Source organism: Planococcus citri, chromosome 2 (assembly GCF_950023065.1).
Source record: "Planococcus citri chromosome 2, ihPlaCitr1.1, whole genome shotgun sequence".
Lineage (NCBI taxonomy): Eukaryota > Metazoa > Arthropoda > Insecta > Hemiptera > Pseudococcidae > Planococcus > Planococcus citri.
The window spans coordinates 52,382,988-52,399,826 of record NC_088678.1 but is presented as its reverse complement, the minus strand read 5'-3'; the positions used below and the strand labels follow the sequence as shown (position 1 = coordinate 52,399,826).

The 16,839-nt window shown below is 31.2% G+C and overlaps 1 protein-coding gene across 1 annotated transcript in view; it reads right to left on the bottom strand.

Moving 5' to 3' along the window:
- The window catches only part of LOC135836416 (probable G-protein coupled receptor CG31760), a 135,414-nt gene that overhangs the window by 117,485 nt on the left and 1,090 nt on the right, over window positions 1–16,839 (bottom strand). The window lies entirely within an intron of this gene.

Below are 16,839 nucleotides of genomic sequence, written 5' to 3'. Positions count from 1 at the left end.
ATTCCAGAAGGTGCCTACGAAGTTACGGATATTATCAACGCTATAAGAGATAAAAAATTCAACTCTTTATATAATGTTGAGAGAAAAAATATACGATTTGATCTTTCAGAAGATGAAAAGAAGATGATTCCAGTTCCAGAAGGAATTTATGATGTAGATAATCTAGAGAGTACAATCAAAGCAAAGGAATTTGATAAACTAAGTACAATAATACAAAAAAGGGAAGATTTACATCTAGATAAGTTATTAGATAAAGAGTGTCGTCATTACATTCACATTCCTGGAGATAAGTACAAAGTAGAAGATATCTTACAAGCAATTAAAGAGAGAAGGTGTGCAGCAGATAAATTAAAAATGAATTTGACACCATATACTCATAAAGTAAAGATAATATCTGAAGGTAAAAAAGTTGACTTTAGTGTACCCAACTCTATTTGTAGAGTTTTGGGTTATAGTGAAAGGGTTTTAGAAAAAGATGTAACACATCATTCAGATAGAATGATTGACATTTTTCCTCTTACTGCTATTCAAGTAAAATGTAATTTAGTGAATACAAATTATGAAAATGGAGAAGGAGGAGGTGGTGTAATATACTCCCACCCCTGGTCAGCTCCAACAGGTGAAAAATATTGGATAATCCCGTATCACTACTTATACTATGAAATAAATACACATTCTTTCAGGGAAATTGTAGTTCAGATTGTAGATCAAGATGGTAATCTGTTGGATTTTGGTGATGAAAAAATTTATGTAGCATTGGATATTAGAGAAATGTAATTTTAAGAGAATTTCTCTTAAAATACTTAGAACTCAGCTAAAAATTTCAAACAAAGATGTCCACAAATAACTTGATTGAAATTTTGCTTTTGGTCAACATTATAATATACATTCTTTTGAAAATAGTTTAGTACTTCACTAGGAGGTCTTTCACCAAAAGAATCAAAATAAATTATATAATTATCTTTCTTGAAAAAACAAACCCAATGAGATCCAGGTCCAATAGAATCATCTAAATTGATAATCATGCTTTCATTTCTTCCAATTTGTTTTGGTAGTTGATCTTTCATAAACACTCCCCTAAAATAAGGTATACACAATTCCTTTGCATATAATTCTAGTTCCATATTGGATAAGGGTTTAATAGGAATTTTTATTAACCTCCCTTCCTCTTTTTTTTTTTTGCTTTCACATTAACCCCAGCACCTTCAACAGGTTTTCGATGAGAAGCTGGATTTAAATATAACCCCTCACCTTCAACAGGTTTTCGATGAGAAGCTGGATTCAAATATAATCCTCTTCCTACTTTCTTCATAGCTAATTTGATATCTTTAGAATTATTTATAAATTGCAAAACCTTTTCGTTGTTTTCCAAACCTGTACCAGACTTTACTGGTTCCTCTAGTATATCAGTTAGTTGTTTGTGAAGAGGTTTTTCTTCTTTATATCTTTTTTTAACTTCTTCAACTAACTGATTGTTTGCTCTATGATTGCTATAGGCATCAAAACCATTTTTAATTATGGATGATGCTGCAGCTATAGCTGGTAATGCAGCAACTAGAGCAGGTAAGAAACCTCCAGTTTTATTATTTGTGTTGATAAATTCCAATTGTTTTGCAGACAACTTTATCTTGACTGATTTCTTTTGGGTACGCGCTTTGCTGATTTCCTTCTTTTGATATGTTGTCACTGGTAAATAAGTTTCTTTCATCACACTGTTTTTTGTTCGAATCAATTGTTTGTGATCCAAGTTTAAAGTAATTGGTTTCCCTAACTTTATTCCCTCTAGAATTAACAGTTGCTCTTTTTCATCTAAATTGACAGGAATTTTTTCATAATTTTCCTTTTTCATACCGGTACCAAAGTACCTTTTTGCACCCATGACAGCATCCACAAGCTGAGCTTGTTTTTCCAATTTTTTACTTGTATCTTTATCACGTGCAATATTTGAAGCTTCTCTCTGTAATATATAATCAGCTTCATGAAGTTCAGCAGGATCTTCCATCAATTCATAAGCAACATCATGTCTCCTAGATGCATAATCCAGTTTATTTCTTGGTTCAACTCCTTTCAATATTTGTAAAGTTGGATTTGTCCAGGGTCCAGTAAAATTATGATCTTCTAAATGCATGGGAGGTAATGGAAGCTTCTTTATTGCCCAATTTGCAACTGTACCCAACATACCACTACCTTCTTTCACTTCACCATCAAACATCACCTTGGGAATTCTTTGTCGAATTTTGTCATTCAATATAGTTTTAAAGTTGTTACTATTCATGTTTATTACAGAAAAAAAAATATCATTTCTTCTTTTTGCGTCTAATCACTTTTTTTCTAAATTTCCAAATACTTTTCAAGAGAATCGTCATCAAGAAAATACATGTTTTCATATTTTGATGCTGGGAGCTTGTTCTCCCACTTTGTGTATTAGAATTATTTCCTTCACTACTACATGGAGAGTCACTATTCATTTTATAATAGGAAATTTTTTTTTTCAAAGTTCTTTAAGTTCTTGCAAAATCCTAACAATTTCATTTCTTAAATGAGGGTTGGAATTTCCAGCTTTCTTTTCACCATACAAAACAACTAATTTATCAAACAATTCAGGCAAGTTATCCCAATAAATATATTTATCCCCAGATGTGTTGGCATACAAATTCATTTTTTTGAGATGATTTAAAATTGGTACTATTGCCTTACCATCTAAAGATCCTTTTTGAATCTCTGAGTAAATTGTGATTAATTTTTCTAGATAACTATCTATGCTATCACTTTGATACAACCCTCCCCCCTTTTTCAAATATTTATCCAGTAAAGGTTTTATTACAGAAATGTATTTGATTCCACAACTTGATTTCACTCTGGAAGATGGATTATTATTTTGTTTATAACTACTGGTTTTATCAATAATTTTCCAAAAATCCTTTAAATCTTCAGAATCATACTCATTTGGATCTGGATTTTTTAATGTCAACAACTGCCATAAACCATGAGTTCCTTTAAATTCAACATCACCTTTAAACTTGATGTTATTACCATTAAAAGTAATTTCTTCATTGCCAATCATCCATTTATTAATGTCTGGATCATATCGAATCCCAAAAGTAGTATCACAAATTTCTTTTTTATCATCAGCTGCATAAAATTGTAAATATTGTTTTGCTATTTCACCAAGAACATTTTCTTGAGGACTATTCCACTCAAGCATATTTTGGGTAGGTTGTGGGAAGGTTTCTGGAAGGTTTTGGGAAGGTATTTGGAAGGTTTCTGGAACATTTTGAGTTATTTGGTTTCTAATTTTTTCTAGTGGTGTAATGATTGGTTTAAACTGTTCTTCTAATACTTCTTGCTTATAAATTTTACCTGCTTTACTTGCCTGATACATTGCCTTCAATTCCTTTCTTATATTAACATTTTCATTTACTAAATTGTAATTATTGCTCATTTATAGTAGAAAAATTTTTTTTCCTATTATAAAATGAAGTGTGCTGGTATTATTCTGTTTACCCTTTTTGTATCAACTTTACAAGAACATGATTTATTCTTTAGATCTCAAAAAATAGTCAACAATGAGGGAGTTACACTATTTTGTAACGTTACATTTTCAGAACAAGAATTTGTGTATCAGCTGGAATGGCTTAAAGATGTTCCTTTTGACATTCCAGAACGTTTAAGTATCAATAAATTTGAATATTTGAATTCAACATCGAAGAAAAAGGTTGAGGTTGTATCATTTTTGAAAGTTATAAATGAAGGACAATACATGTGTCGAATTAGAACAAAAAAATTTGGTGAATCTTCAAGTAACTATTACTATGATTATTTGGTAGTGTCGCAGCAAAATTTAAAGAGTCAACAGCATTTGGTGACAAAAACTTGGGTAAAATTGCTTATGGAAACAGAGGGAGTCAATACAAAAATTGAATGTGTTTATAATTTTGAGAAATTTCAGTCAAATAATAAGTGGTTCAATTATAACAATGAATCCATCATTTCTAATGAGCGAATTCGTACCACAGACTTGTTTATTGAAATCAAAAATCTAACTTTTACAGATCAAAATGCGTACAGATGTGTGAGTCCAAACAATGAGTTTTATACAGCTTTAGTGGTTACAAAAAATTATAAAAAGTGGTAATATCTTTTAGAACAGTGTTCTAAAAGAACAAAGCAGTTAATTAGATGAATATTTCCATCCTAAAGAAAGGAATATTTTTCTGCATATTTCATCACATTCCCTCTTGTTGCCAAGTGAAATGAAATCTTCTGGATCAAAATTGTGACCATCTTTCAACATTAATTTATGTAAAAGAAATTTCATATTTATAAAGTTTTTTCTATGGCTATTTATCAAATCAAATTGATTGGAAAATTTTTCAAAATCATTTAGAAGTTGTTGTTCTAAATGGGAAATATCACTTGGTTTCTGCCCTGTTAAATTAGAATGAATTAGAATATAATCGTCATAGTGTTTATGATAACCTAGTTCTTTCAAGAAATAAAAAACAGTTGATTTTTTCACTTGTCCAAATGTAGATAAAGCTTCTTGTAAATGTATATAAACCTCTGGACTTATAAAATCAGTTTGTTTTCCTTGATATTTCTCCAAACACTTTTTGAAATTACTTAACCTATTGTAGTTTGAATTTTGTTTCTTGAAGCAATGAGGTTTAGAATTATGTTTGTAGTGAATTACCTCGGCAAAACATTTTTTGCATATTAAAATATTATCTCGATCTTTGAAAAATTCTCGAGTACTTCCACAGTTTTGACACCTTTTGGATGGATAATACTCTTTTTTTGATACATTGCATATGAGACCAAATCTCTGTGAAGCTTCCTTCATAATCTCATAAGGAATGATTTTTTTCATTTCATTCAAATATGTATTCACATTTGTTTTCATCAAGTTTTCTCTCATTCTCAAATATAACATCAATATGCTTTCTGAAAATTGAAACTTGTCCATGTTTTTAAAATCATTCACAACTTCAGGAGAAAGAGCATCCTCAATGTTGTATGTTTTCACTCTTTGCTTAGATTCTTGAAATAATTGAATATTGTTCCTTAAAGTATTTGTTATAAAATTATCCAATTCTATAATAGAACTCATTTTATTATAGAAAACAATTCTTTTAACTAATGCATTTTTTTCCTAGATACCCAATCTTTCAATTCACATATGAAATCTTCTGATAGTTCTTGATTTTCTAAGATTTCTTTCCAATCTACTTTGTCTTTGAATTCTCTAATGAAATGTTCAGACAGTTTTTGACTCCATGAAATACATTCCCAGCATACTTGGTCTTTAAATTCTTTAATGAAATCTTCAGCCAGTTTTTGATGGCATGAAATCCAATGCCAATTTACTTGATCTTTGAATTCTCTAATGAAATGTTCAGACAGTTTTTGATGACCTGAAATCCAATGCCAATTTACACAATCTTTGAATTCCATGATGAAATCTTCTGATAGTTCTTGATAACGTGAAATTTCTTCCCAATTTACTTTGCCTTTGAATTCCCTTATGAAATTTTCTGATAGTTTTTGATAACGTGAAATTTCTTCCCAATTTACTTTGTCTTTGAATTCCCTAATGAAATCTTCTGACAGTTTTTGATGAACTGAAATTGCAAACCAATATACTTTGTCTTTGAATTCTCTAATGAAATCTTGTGACAGTTTTTGATGAACTGAAATTGCACTCCAATTTACTTTGTCTTTGAATTCTCTGATTAAATTTTCTGATAGTTCCTGATTACTTGAAACATCATACCAATTTACATGAGAGAGTAATAATTTAAGATGTCCCTTTTCATTATTGATCATATTATTATTTTATAATAAGGAAAAAAAAATTTTAACCAAAGTTATTTATATTAGTGAAGAGAGAGTTTTCAAATGTGTGATAAAATTCTGTCTTTCTACTTCTAGTTTATAATGTCCCCAAGGTAAAGTTTCATTGTCAAATATACATCTCTTGTCATCAAATGGAGATAAACCTCTTTTATCTTGTTCAAATGTGTAAATATTATGATTTTTACTTTGTATAATTTTCTGCTTGAAACTCTTTGTTATTTTCTTCTCTAAGCATTCTTTATAATCATTATGGGTGATTTGATTTTTGATTACATGTTTCTTCACTCCTTTTGCTCTTTTCTTTTCATCTTCTTCAAATACTTTGATGGAGTACAATTTAGAAGCTAACCCTATGAATTCTTCAATACTTTTTCCTTTCATTTCATCTTTGAATTTACCAATAACTTTTTTATTAACTTGAGGAATACCATATATATTATTCTCAGGATAGTCTGATGTGTCAAATTCATCAATCATTCCTTTCATATCACTGTAAAAGTCTGGCGTTTTTATTGACAAAATTAATGAGTCTGTATCAGTATACAAAAGTTTAACATCATTTTTATATTCTCTCTTCAACCTATAATAGAAATCATACATCAATGTTTTTGAAATATCTAAAATAGAAACACCCACATAAATTGGTTGATTGAAATTGATGTGAGTTTTTTTCATGTGAACAGCTGCAAGATCTTCTGCAAAAAATGTTGATTTTACAAAATTTGGTTTTGAAACATACTTTGTATATTTTTTACCTTCACTAATCAATTTTATATCCACATGATTTCGCACATTCATCATTGTTCTACCAAACACCGAGTTATTCATCAATTTAAAAAAGTCTTTTTCAAATTCATTTTTTGCATTTTGTCTATGCTTTGTATTTTTATCAATATATACTTTCATCCAATCTGATTGGTTGAATTGAATAACTCTGTGAATTTTTTCCAATTTCAAACCTGCTTCAAGAGCCTGTCTAAGATTCAAATAATGTAAAACATATTTCTTCTTATCATATAATGTTGTGAATAATTTAGGAAGTCTATTTTCATCAATAATATTTTCTGCACAATAAGGTAGATCAGAATGATAATCATGTAATGTTTCTGGATAGCTTAAATCAACTTCAAACAGATATCCTTTGCTTTGGTTATCTCTCATTTTCAAAATTCTACTGTAAGTAAAATCGTTTGGATTTGCCCACCAAAACCCTCCATATGGTAAATGTTTACTCATAGCCCATCCATATAAATTATTTGCATCCAAATACTGAATGAATGTTGATTCTTTATTTTTATCAAATTTTTCACCCATGTACTTATGATTGGCTTTTTCATATCTATTTGAACATTGGGAAATTCCACCACGCTTGGCATTTTCAAACATGTACAACATGTCTACATCAGTTATCAATTCCAATTTTTGTTTTGTTGTTTTCAACATGCAATCCCAAGCAAATCCGGGGGTAGTATAATACCAAAGTGGATCTAACTTGTAAATTTCAAGTGCAGTTTTTCTGAAATTTTCAATCACATCTGCTAGCAAGAGTACATCAATTTTATTGTACAACATTGTAAACTCTTTTAGATTTTTAATGTTGAAATGTTCCCAAATTTTTTGAGCACGTAAAAATTCCTGTTCATCTACATGTTCATCATTCAAGGAGTTGTAGAAATTTCCCCTAGATGGTAACTCTTCCTCATCATATTTTTCTAATGAGTCCATATAATCGTAAGGGTAAGCCAATTTTTCAGTCAACAAATTGAACAATGAATCATTTCCAGGTGGTACTGTATTATCAAACCATTTCTTTAAATTTTTGAAATGACACATTTCCAAGTTTTTAGCCAATTTAGAAAGTGGTTCAGATAGAAATTTGTATGAATCTAAAAATCTAAGTTCTATTTTACCCTCTTTTCCTGAATAGTGTTGAAACTTTACAACTTTTGAGAAGCTGATGTAAGATTCCTCATTATTTGGAATTAGTTTTAAATTATCTGTAGTTCCAGCAAATTCTTTGACTAATAAGTGGGAATCATAACCAGAAAAGTTGTGAAACAAGACGGGTATGAAACTAGGTACATTGTAATTCAAGTTGCAAAGACTATGAGCTGCACCTCTATATTCACCTGTTATATGGTCATGATCCTGAACTTTCTTTTTATTTTTTTCTTCATCATCTAATTTCTCTTTCAAATCTAATTCTAATTTCTCTAGTCTATCAGTCAGTGTTTGATCATCATGATACTTTAAAATATTTGAAGTAATTTCTATTTCTTTTCTCAATTTATTAATATTTTTTTCCATCATAGGTGGGAAATCACTCAATTTTCTTTCACAAATATGACATATTGTTGCTTCTTTATATTCACATTTTTGTATATTGGTCAGTTTCTTCATTTTTTTACAATTATATATGTATTCATTAGCAATACGTACTGCATCTTCTGATAATTTTTCACACAATACTTGAGGGGTATTACTTCCAAAATATTCAAACATGTTCTCTGATATTTCTCCATTCTCATATAAAATGTAATAAACACAACTAATTGGTACGTGCTCTTGAATTTTTTGTGTTTTAGCATCTTCCTCTACTTTAGTTTTTTCAAGTTTTCTAAGTATACACTCAAAATCAGCTATTATTGTGAAAGGAATTTTCATTGATCGATTATAGTTTGTAAATTCACAAATGTTATCACTTTTAAGAGGAAGTTTTACTGCAACTGGATCATGTACTTTACAGCTTTCTCTATGTTCTAAATATTTAACTTCACTGTAAAAATGACAAAGGCACCTTTTGCACAAAAAATGTATTTTTTGAGTGTTTTTGGTTAATTGACTTTTAATCAATTTTGTTAGATCCTTAATCCAACAGTAGTGAGTATTTCTATCATTACTCTCTTCACATAAATACAATAAATCAACATGTTTTGTTTTCTCTTCTTTAGTAATATGTAAGGGATAAATTTTATAACGATCATCATGATGATAAACATTAATAGATAATCCACCTTCTACCAATTTCAATTCATTCACTTTATTTTCAAATTTCTCTATGTCTTTAATTTTCATCGGAAATTCAATATCTTTCAAAGCTTTATCAAAAGTTTTCTCATATGCTTTGTACTTTATTATTTCTTGTGGATTATCTTTTGCAGGATATAAACATGCTAAAAGTGACCATAAAAAGCATTTATTATCAGTATTTTTAACATTTATAATTGCTTTCTTATCTTTTAAAATTTTTGGAAGATCAATATAGGAACTTGCTCTAAGCGGGTCATATTTGTTTATATTTACTCTAAAACTATTGATTAACTTTAAATACCAATCACTACCCACTAATTTTTCATTTATTTTTTCATGTCTATCAAGTACAGTCTTCATAAACGTGGAAATACCTTTTGTTAATTCACTTCGATTAGTGAATGTATCATTTTCAGCTTGCAAATGTATATCTGCAATTATTGTTTCATCTCCTCGAATGCATTCATAAGTTGCCGAAACACAAATATTCACCTTAATCCCTCTATGTTTTTTCATCCATTCTTGAAGTAAAGAACTAACAGGTTTTTTCATAAAATTTAGAAACTTTACTATATCTTTAATTCCCCAGTTATTTTTCATATCAAATTGAGCATGTCTAGATTTAAAATTTTCATCCACAAATTCCCATTTGGGCAGAGGTAATGTTTTATTTGAGTGAAAATCGAGTAACCTTTCTACTATTTGATCTTTTCTCAACTGTTTATTAATATTGAAATTGTTATCCTGAATAAACTCAATCAATTTCTTTTTTGATAATTTCAACAATTTTTCTCTATCAATATTAATTGTCTTGATTTTATCTTTGCTCAACAACAATTCGGATTTTTTCATTTTATTAACATTTTTCATTCCATACCACTTCAATTCCTTCTTTAATTCTTTTACATTAATCTTGACTTCATTGTGTTTCTTTGTTTTCAAATGTCTGACATAGTTCTTGTGTGTAATTTTACACATACACTTCTCACATGTTCTTAGAGGTGCTTGGTTATCCATTTTATTATAGTTATTCATTTTATTATTGAAATTGATTTCTTTAACTAATGGATCAATTTCTAAAAGATGGTGTACTTCAAATGCAAAAAAATTCGTTCACAGTGGAAAAAATTCATTAGTTAAAAGAATCAGTTTCTATGATAAAGGTGTTGGTGTTTGTGTTACCACTTTATTAGAGATAACGTTTTCTTTAACTAGTGGTATAATTGTTAAAGTTTTGTATGATTTTTACAGTTCAATGAGTTTTGAAAGAATTTGTATTTCATTGAAATGTTTAAGTTTTGAATGAATTTTTGCATTTCAATGAAATGTTTAAGTTTTGAAAGAATTTTTGCATTTCATTGAAATGTTCAAGTTTTGATGAAATTTTTGCATTTGTTTGAAATGTTTAGGTTTTGAATGAATTTTTGCATTTGTTTGAAATGTTTAGGTTTTGAATGAATTTTTGCATTTGTTTGAATGAAAAGTATGTGAAAACTTATGTGAAAAATTTCACATAAACCTTCACATAGTTTTGAATCTAAAAAAGTATTGTAAGAATTCTTACTCCAGTGCCAGGAAATACATTTTATATCTACTGCCGTGTTCCTCCGTTTATGAGGCACCTGGTTCAAATCCAGCTACAGAGGCAAGCTTGAGTGTGCAATTAAAAAATCTTATGTGCACTTATCAACATTACATGCCAAGTACAGGGGGACTGCCAATCATTAGCCGAGTTATTAGATCATACATGTCATCAGTTAGCAGAATCAAGAAGCTAAAACTGGTTTGAGCATCTGTATGTAAGTACATAGAGGTCAACACTGAGGAGCTCATGGTCTCTAAACAACTCAGCTGGCTCCAAGGTGCTTGTGTAGATGTCACCAGTAAGCAAGTGAGAAACTACTAGTGGAAGCCCTAAAATAAACTTCTATAGAGACACCACTAACATAATGGATGTTTAGCCCAAGTAGGTACCCGATTTGACATAAGGATACGCGCTGATTTGAATGCGATATACCCCCTCGAGAGGTAGTACGTCACAGTGATGAAATTTAATTTTTCTCAAATTATAGCGAATTTTTAAAGTGTTCAAAAATATTGTTTACAGTTTTACATTTCATTTTGTTTTTGTTTAAAAGAAAAACATTTTGTTTTTGTGTTTGGTAATCAATCTTTTGTCTGTTTTTATAGAAAAGTACAAAATTTCAACAAAAAAAATATTTAAAAAGTCATTAGGTATTTGAAAAAAATTGAAAACATTGTTGTCAAAAATACAACTTTAATCGAAAAATGGATGCCAAATTTGGAATCTGCGACATCTATGTCACACGTCAAAATTGGCACATTTGGACTTAACTCCTTTTAGCTCTTAACAGAGAATTATAGACACTGGAACTACAAGATGAACAACTGCAGGTCACAGCGGTAAGGGGAATCACGTAAAATTTCGTGAAAAGTTTTTCCAAACGGTACCTGTAGAAGCGCTGATCGTTGTTTTCCAACTGGCGGCTACTCGACGACGCGGGTGTTGGCGCGGCAAGGGGAAGTAATAGTTTCAGTGGTTTACTCGCTAGAGGCGCTGATCGTCATTTCCCTAATGGACGACGCGGGTGTTGGCGCGGTAAGGGGAATGAAATAACTTTTTACCGGATCCTCTAACGTCTGTGCCCACCAGTTGTTCATCTTGTAGTTCCAGTGTCTATACAGAGAATTGAGAAAACTAGTGGTGGGATATTATCGATATTTATCGATATATATCGATATTTTGAAGCCGATAATCAATTATCGGGAAATTTTTAAAAATTATGCAAAAATCACGCAAAAATCCTGCAAATAAATCGTGGGAGGTATTTTTTTGCTCTTTTTGAGCATTTTCAGACTCTTTTAGAGTAATATAGTGATTATCACAGCTATTAATGGTAGCCATGGGCCATATCTGTAGAATGATGAAATGTTGACAATTACGTCATCAATGTCATCATTGTTTTAAAAAGCGCCAAATAGGTAGCTAGATACTGAAAAAGCAAAAACATAAGGAATAGAAACGGCTTAGAGATGATTCAGTTTCTCTTTTCATAAAAAATCAGCTGTTTTATGGTCTTTTTATGAACATCAAAAACATCCGATATATATCGATATTATCGATATCAGACCTCCGATATTTTGACGATATCGATATCCCGAAATATCGATAATATCCCATCACTAGAGAAAACGTTGTGAAACACCCATGTTCCCAGTACTGGACTTAGATTCTGCGCGCGTCAGTTGATCCGCGATATTTTATGCATCAATTTTTGCAAAAAAACGAAAATCCACAAAATGGCACTTAACCTCTTTTAGTTCTTATCGATTCATTTATTACCCTCTGACATCCCACAGAGCAGTTCAGTAGGCGATCAAAAATCAAAATTTGGCAAATGGTACCCCTAATTAGTCCCTTGGTGGCGTAGTAGGTAGAGCCGCGAGCCGCGGACCTCCGTTCACGAGGTACCCAGTTCAAACCCAGCTACAGAGGCAAGCTTGTGCCTGTAATTTAAAAAAAATATTTCGTGCAATTATCAACATTACACGCCAAGTACCGTGGGACTATCAGTTTAGCCGAGCTAACAGATAATGCACGCCATCTGTTAGCAGAATCAAAAAGCTGAAACTGGTTCGAGCATCTAGATAGAGGTCAACACTGAGGAGCTCAGGGTCTCTAAACTACCCGGCTAGCTCCAAGGTGCTTGTGTAGATGTCACTAGAAAGCAACGGGAAACTACTAGTGGAAGCTCGAAACAACGTCGAATCCCTAGAATAATCGCAGTGGCAATAGGCATACCGCCTCACCCTGTTAGGGTACCACAAAAATGCGATTTCCAATGTCCTGTAAAGGATAAGGAACCACGACGACGACCCCTAATTAAGATATCATATTTTGCTTTTTGCCTTGGAGACGCTGACATCAATTTTTGACACTATTTTCGACCTTTGAATCGACTGATCGTGATTTAAAGCTATAATGTATACTGGAACCTGACCTCTTCTATCCATTTCGATTAAGTAGTGCAAATTTTTGAAATCTGTTTTCCTGCTTCAGGTTCCAATTTTTCTTCACTAATTTTGCAACGTAGAGGTAGGTAAATAAATTACCCACATAATTTGAACCTCATTTTTATCAATCAACATTCTGAAAAGTACCTAATAATTTTAATGAAGGTTTTGAACTTTTTTCAAAAAACCATGAAATAGAAAAAAGGAAATTGAAAGCACGATTAGTGCAAAATTTAGGTAATTTTTCCATCTAAAAGTAGCATGGAATCGTAGCTCATTTAAGATGATAATTGGACAATTAAATTGCTTAGTTTCCAAATAGGTACCTACGTGGAAAGAGGAATGTGGCAACACTGTGGTGAAATGGCATTCACGAATAGAAAGTGTAATTTGTTACTTGATACCGCCGATTATTCAAATCTAGGTATACCTATTAGGTACCTACCTACGTTTCATATATGTCTACCTTAGGTTGTATTAATCTTCAACAGAAATGTGGCTAACTTAAATAAGACCCTTTTTGTTTTCATCTGTCGGGTAGAATTTCCGTATATTGGAAAACAAAGTGTTATTGTTCATATTAGTTCACAATTTGTTATCCGACATAATTGAAGGTGTAAAGTAATTAAGCATTGTGTCACATAGCTTTAAAAATAATCAGAAATACGAAGGTACATAAGTACCTATATTTGAGTATATTTTAAAACTGAACCGTCTCAAGTTTTTAGGAAGGGAGGCGGGTCAATTTCAAAATATGTTTTAGTTTATTCAAAAAAAAATATTTTTTTTGGTTCTTGATTTTTACAGCAGTGATTTTTTAATTTTTCTGCCGATTTTGAAGGATTATCGAAACAGTTTATATAAATGCTTCATCTCTTATAAAAAAAATTCATCAAATTTCCTATATTTTTTCCTCCAAAAGTTGTTAAATTATTCCACTATAAAAGACAATCATCAAACGTGAAGATTTTTCTCCTTCTTGTAGAACTAAGAAACTAAAACATTGAAATTTTTTTCCCTCGAAGGAAAAGATAGTTATCCTTTATGTTTGTTTAACCTAAATCTTATCCTACGTATTCCAATAACGATTTAATTCAAAATTGAAAATATTTTCGTGCAAAAGCTAACAGACGACGATGCCATATTCGCGAAAAAATCCCCCGACGAAAAAAATAAAACCTATAAGTGGTGACGTTAATTCAAAAATACTCTATAGGTAGCTTTGAACGGTAAAAAATGCTTTGAGTTTGGACTGGAAACGCGTCGAGAATAATAAAACATCGGCAAAGGATAAAATGCTGTGAGAACAAATCGAAAGAATTGAAAAATACGTCTGCTTTATTGGCAATTGTTTTACTATCATATACCCACAGAGGATTGATGCTTGAAAACGTGCACGTGTTTGTGAATTAGTGAGACAATTCAATTCGCCAATTACGACGCCAAAAATCAAAGATCTTAAGATGTGAAGGTTTTGCTGGTCTTGATAAGACAAGTAGGTAGGTATCGAGTATCGGTTACTGGACGATGCTGCGTTGTGATCATCGTATCGTGTTCGAATTAATATCAAATTATTTTGCTTTGACTTTGAACTTCCAACTATACAGTTTCGATAGATAAGTACTGATGGGTGTCTGCTTGCTTAGCTACCTCTATAGTGAACGAGAGTATTAAAGTATCCACCTGCTATGCATAGTATCTAGGTATCTGAGCAATGTATGTACCCCATCGAATACCTACAAGTATGATTGAAACAAGCTTTAGATAAAACATGTAAGTTGCATTGAAAATTACTGAGCTAATAATATTTGTATGGCTATGATAAAAACAAATGAAATGAATTTTCGAGCATGGATCGAGGCAGCGAATTTTTCGATTTTTGATAAATTTTTGAAAATCAAAAGGCCACAATTGGGAAAAAATTCAAAAATCTTACCAAATCAACTTGGAAAGCTGAAATTTGGAGTGCACCCTGCTATTTTTTACCCCTTATTGATTGAAACCTGTCTCGAACAATTTTGAGCAGTTCATGGAGCCTCAAGTAGATTTTTAAAGGTTGAAATTTCCATAAAATTTTACAAAATGAAGTTAGAAAGCTAAAATTCAATCTGTACCTACTCCAAGTTCAACATTCTGAGTCGGCTGGAGCTAATTTCAATCCGTCCTGGAGCCTCCAGAAACATTTTGGAAAATCCAGTATTCCAAAAAATGCCATGAAATCTGTCAAAAATTAACGTTGACGAGTTCGATCGCGATTGGAGCTTTTTAGTGATTTATTTGACTGATTACACGCTATTTTTTCAAAATTTGTGCTTTCCAGTTTCTAAACCGTGTCTTTCTCCAGTGCATCAATATCATAATCAACAATTTTAAAAATGCAATACTCCCCTACTGTTTTCAAAAAAAAACAAATTTAATTTTCGTCCTATTTTTGACATTCTGGACCGATTTCAAGTTGTTCTGGAGCCTCTAGTGACTTTCTGGAAATTCCACTTTTCCAAAAAATCCATAAAATCAATTCAAATTGACTACCTATTTATCATTGGTGCTTGTTTGAGACCCACACCTGGATGCTCCAATAAGATATAACTAGAGTGAAATTAAGTTTATCAATATTTCAGTTGGTAAAGTTTTGAAGAAAATTCAACATTCAAAAAGTTTTTGAATGCTCCAGAACTTTTCAAAAATCGGTTCGAGAGTCGAAAGTAGCGTAGCCTACCGATTGTATCCTGGTGAATTTGGTGAAATTTTGATTTTCCACATTTGTGGTCCAAATTTGATTTTCAAAAATTCACTAAAAATCGAAAAATGCACTTGAGCACATGAAATGTTGGCTCGTAATGGGTATATTTTTTTGAATTCTTTTTTTATACTCATAGCTGCGTCCAGTTCAAAAATTTTTCCACCAGTTGGGCTTGGGATACCTGCCTTGTAGAAAAAATTTCAGGTAAAAATGCTCTTCATCTTAAAAATTGAAGGACAAACAGAGAAAAATTGAAATAATGAAAAAATGATTAGATGGTTTTTGGCCGAAATTGCAATTTGAAGGGACCAAGTACGAATTGATATTGAGAAAAAAATGAAAACTCGAAAACTATGGACCTAATCAAAGATAAGGATACCTATAAGTAGGATTAAAAATCTGAGCAAATCCTGTTAATTTCAACTTTTTGTCTAGGACTAGAATTTTATGGAATTTTTGTATTTGTAATATTTCTACTTTGACCATTGATTTTTTTAAATTTATCAATTTTTTTATACCCTATCCTTACCTTTGATCATGTTTTCAAGTTGTAATATTTTTTGTAATATTTTTTTTCACACTATCAATTAATCTCTTCAATTTTCGATTTAGACAAAAATAATTATTATGCCCGATTGGCACATTTCTGGTGATGTCTGACTAATCATTTCTGCAGTCAGAAATTGCCGTTTTGACAGTCAGATTCGCAGTCTGACTACAATCAACCAATCAGAAACAAGTATTTTTTTGAAATTCCAAGATGGCGGTGACTCGTCAGAAGACTGAGTGGAGATCTGAGCGTGGATCTGACTAGTCAGATCCACACTCAGAACCACAGTCAGATATTGCCGTTTTGGCAGTCAGAAAATACATTCTGACTGATATGTAGTCAGATCCCTATTCAGATGCACTGTCTAAAAAATGCCGTTTTGCCAACCGGGTGGAATTTTTTCATTTTTTTAGCATAGCTCCCATTCTCATAGTTGGAATTATGTTTCAATTTTTCAAAATTTGAATTTCGTTTGCTCTTTGATTTTCATAACAGGAAGCACTTTTATCTGAAATTTTTTTTTGGGAGCACTTATTGCCGAATTTTCAGCTTGATAATTTATTTTTCGGACACCCTGTATAAAAACCCACGTAACTACTCTGTTATATTTCCTTAATAAAAGGAG